At 36.5% G+C, this 4893-nt stretch overlaps 1 pseudogene; it reads right to left on the bottom strand.

The window, feature by feature from the left end:
- Positions 1-3386: 3386 nt before the first annotated feature.
- Positions 3387-4574, bottom strand: LOC100429647 (olfactory receptor 2A2-like; annotated as a pseudogene).
- Positions 4575-4893: the final 319 nt, after the last annotated feature.

Below are 4893 nucleotides of genomic sequence, written 5' to 3'. Positions count from 1 at the left end.
TCATGGGGGTGGTTTCCTCCGTGCTGTTCTCGTGATAATGAGTGGATTCTCACGAGATCTGATGGTTTTATAGTTTTTGGTAGTTCCTCCTCCTTTCATTCTCCTTCCTGCTGCTTGTGAAGAAGGTGCCTTTCTTCCCTTTTGCCTTCTGCCATGTTTGTAAGTTTCCTGAGGCCTCCTTAGCCATGCTGAGCTGCGAATCAATTAAACTTCTTTCTCTTATAAATTACCCAATCTTGGGCAGTTCTTTATAGCCGTGTGAAAACGGACTAATACACTATCCAACTTCAAGCCTTTTTATAAAGCTGCAGTAATTACAGCTGTGTCGTATTGGCCAAAGAATAGATAAATAGATCAAAAGAATAGAACAGAGAGCCCCTAAAAAATTCCAAACAATTATAGTCAACTGATCTTAGACAAAGGAGCAGTGGAAATTTAATGGAAAAAAAGGCTAATATTTTCAGTAAATGATGCTGGGATAACTGAACATGCAAAAATACAAAAAAAAAAAAAAAAAAAGAAAAAAGAAAAAGAAAGAAAAGAAAAGAAAAAACACAAAAAACCCCAAACCTGAACAGAGATATTACATTTTATGCAGTTAACTCAGATGGATCATAGACTTACATGTTAAGTGCAAAATTATAAAAACCCTAGTGGAAAACAGAACACTTTATAGGTGACCTTGTGATTGGCAATGCCTTTTTGGATTACAAGAATAATCCATTGGAAAACAAATTGATAAGTTGAACATCATTAAAACTGAAGTTTAAAAAAATGAAAAGATAAGCCATAGACTAGAATAAATATATTACAAAACAAATATGAAAAATAACTTGTGGAAAATATACAAGTAACTCTTAATACTCAACAATGAGCAAAAACAAAAACATTTAAAAAGTGGACAAAATATGTGAAGAGACACCTCACCAAAGAAGATAACAGATGGCAAGAAAGCACATGGAAATATTCTTAACATCATCTGTCATCAGAAAATTTCATATTTAAATAAGAATGAAATACTCTTGTACACCTATTAAAATGGTGAAAATTTAAAACGCCAACAAAACTAAATACTGGTAAGGATGTGGAGCAACAGGAACTCTCCTTTATTGCAGGTAGGAATACAAATGGTACAGCCACTTTGGTAGACAGTTTGGAAATTTCCTATAAAACTAAGTGCATACTTCCCACATAATCCAGCATATTGCTTTCCTTGGTATTTACCCAAATGAGTTAAAAACTTATGCTAACCCAAAACCTATATACAAATGTTTATAGTATCTGTATTCATAATCGTTAAACCTCAGAAGTATCTAAGATGTATTTCAATAGGTGAGTGGAAAAACAAACTATGGTACTGATAGAGTTTGGATATTGTTCCTTCTAAGTCTCATTTTAAAATGGAATTCCCAGTGTTGGAGGTGGGGAGTGGTAGGAGGTAATTGAATAATGAGGCAGATTTCTCATGAATGGCTTAGTGCCATCTCCTTGGTGCTGTCCTCATGATAATGAGAGAGTTCTCATAAGACCTGGTTTTTAAAAGTGTGTGACACCTCCACGCTGTTGCTGCCACTCTCATCATTGAGACGTCTGCTCACCCTTCACCTTCTGCCATGATTGTAAGCCTCCTGAGGCTCTCATCAGAAGCAGACACCAGCACTTCTCTTCTTGTGCTGTCTGCAGAACTATGCGCCAATCAAACCTCTTTTCTTTATAAATTAACCAGTCTCAGGAATTTCTTTATAGCAATGCAAGAACAGCGTAATACAGGCACATCCAGAAAACGGAATATTCAGTGATAAAAAGTAATGAGTTACCAAGCCACAAAAAGACATGGAAGAACCTTAGTTAGTATAGCATATTTCTTACAAAGGAGCCATTCTTAAAGGGCTATATACTGTATGATCTCAACTAAATAATCTGGAAAAGGCAGAACTATCAAGCTACTAAAAAGATTATCGGTTCCAGGAGTTTTGGAGGAGGGAGAATGAGATAAATAGGTAGAGCACAGGGGATTTTTAGGGCAGTGAAACTATTCTATATACTGTAATATTGGATACATGACATTATACATTTGTTAAAACCTTTAGAATTTACAACACAGTGGACCCTAATGTAAGCTATGAGCTATATTTAATGTTAATGTACAAATATTGACCAACCAGTTGTAATAACTACCACACATAAGGCATGATATTAATTATAGGGGACACGATTTGTGTGGAGAGGGTTTAGAGGGTGTATGTAACTCTTAGCTTAGCACTTAATTTTTCTGTAAACTTAAAATTACACTAAAAATGACATCCGTTAATTTATTAATAGATAAAAGGAAACTTGTAGATAAAAGGAAATTAATAGATAAAAGGAACTCAATAGATAAAGGGAAATTGAGACAATATAACACTAAATTAAATCTGTTATTACTATTGGAGTTTATAATGAAGAGAATACTTTAAAAAATAAATGCTTTAGCTGATGACTATAGAAAAGCCACCTTTACTGATTGTACCATGATTAGCATAATAAGTGTTGCTCAGTCTTGTTTCACAAATCCAAAGAACTTTTTACCAACATGAAAGGTAGGCAATGTTGGTTCATATCTCTTGTTGTTTCATATCTCTTGTTTCATATCTCTTGTTGTTTCATATCTCTTGTTGTCATCACAACCCATCTTAAGATAAATTGAATATTACCTAAGATCCTCTACAGGTGGTTCAATCTTGTCATATTGGTAATTACCATAACCCGTGAATAAATGTAAAGTTAGAGCCAGGCTTAGAACTCTTGCCTTCCAGACCATTTAAACATTTTCAAGTGGATTTCATTCACTTGGTCATACCATACAGCTTGAAATACACTTTGTAATTGTCTATTTCCTTCCTTCCTTCCTTCCTTCCTTCCTTCCTTCCTTCCTTCCTTCCTTCCTTCCTTCCTTCCTTCCTTCTTTTTCTTTCTCACTGAAGTTTTCCAGAATGTTTTCTTATTTACTTTTCTGAATTATTCCCAAAAGGAATTTATAATTTCTCAGTCATTTATTTCATTGTCGTCATAATCAGTGAAGTAGAAACACATTGCTCTACATTACTAAATTTCTGGTTTCTCTTGGAAGATTTTTCTTATAATATTGATTTTAATCTACCATTTTCAGATGCTACCAGGTAATGATAGAATTTACATATGTCCTGATTGATCAGCGAATAGTAATGTGTTGATGTAACTGTCTGTTGGATACTATACTCACTTACTGGGTGATGGGTTCAATTTCACACCAAATTTCAGCATAACGTCATATAACCATGTAACAAACCTGCACATGTACCCCCTGAATCTAAAACAACAGTTGAAATTATAAAATAATAAGTATTTTATCTCCACGTAATCCCATTTCTGACTTTTTAAAAGATGTCATTATTTTAAACAAAAAATTAGATATTCTAATGTAGCTATCCTGTATCCGAACAAGACTACTTAATATAGGAAGATGGGTATACCCAGGAAATTTGTTCCCATTTTCAGGGCCAAAATTTAGGTAATTTTCATTCTTAAATGAAGCCTCTTCTTGTGGACTTTTTCTGAGTTGTATTGTGCAAGCAAACCACATCTCATAAAGGTAGATCAACTGAACCAAAATTCTCTCCTCATTCACATGGTCCTCTTTTTCTGCAGTGCTCTGTATAAGGCACCCTTCACCTGAGCGTTCCGCAGGCTGTAGATGAGGGGGTTCAGCAATGGGTTGAAAAGGCTGTAAAACAAGGTGAGGATTTTCTCCTGCTCCTGTCGTTGACTGTTATCTGGGACCAGGTAAACCACCATGTCTGTGCCAAAGTAGAGCCCAACCACACAGAGGTGGGAGGAGCAGGTGGAAAAGGCTTTTCTGCGGTCCTCTGACTGTATCTTCAGGATGGCCAAGAGGATGCGCATGTAGGAGATCAGCATCAAGGAAAGGGGCCTGACTAAGACAAACACACGACCAGCAAAGACAAAAATTTCATTAATCCAGGTATCTGCACAGGCCAGTTTGAGGACAGATAGAATTTCACAGAAGAAGCGGTTCACCTCCTGGGGTCCACAGAAGGGCAGCCTTAGAAGGAGTATTAGATTTATGAGGGCCAGGGAAAATCCCCATGCCCAGGAAGTAACAGCCAGGACTGTGCACACTCTCCAGTTCATGATAGTGTAATGCAGGGAATGGCAGATCGTCACAAACCTATCATAGGACATCACCACCAAAATCAGGCACTCTGCAGCAGCAAAAGTCAAATACAAAGCCATCTGCCTAATGGCAAGAGATGAAGGAGATAGTTTTTTTTTGTGTGTTGCACTAGGTTTTTCAGCATGTTGAGCAAATTGCTGGAAGCATAGGATATGTCAATGACGGCCAAGTGTGAGAGGAAGAAGTACATGGGGGTGCGTAGTCTGGGATCCACACAGATGAGCCCAAAGATCATGCCATTTGCCAGCAGGCTGAAGACATATAACAGGGAGAAGATCCAGAAGAGGAGTACTTCCATCTCCATACTGAGCTGGAATCCAACCAGGATGAATTCTGTGACCCATGACTGGTTGTCCTCCATTCCTTAATGACACTTTGTAAAGGACCAGAGTGTGATGAAAGATCAGGGTTGGAGAATCAAAGAGAATGAGTTATTTATTTCAAAATGAGCTCAGAGGAAGCATATATATATTTGTGCCTACTTAACTCACCTTTCCTCCCCAGTGTTTCTTTCTGTTTTTGTTTTTACCTTTTTACTGTAAAGTAATTCAAACCTTCAGATAAGTATCAAGAATTAGAAACAGTTCTCTCATACACATTTCATCTAGATTCAACAATTGTTAATAATTTTTTTCATATTTACTTCTTGTTCCCTTTTTGTCTATATTTATATATATATA

This window comes from Macaca mulatta, chromosome 3 (genome assembly GCF_049350105.2).
Source record: "Macaca mulatta isolate MMU2019108-1 chromosome 3, T2T-MMU8v2.0, whole genome shotgun sequence".
Taxonomy (NCBI): domain Eukaryota; kingdom Metazoa; phylum Chordata; class Mammalia; order Primates; family Cercopithecidae; genus Macaca; species Macaca mulatta.
This window is presented reverse-complemented; position numbering and strand designations above follow the sequence as displayed.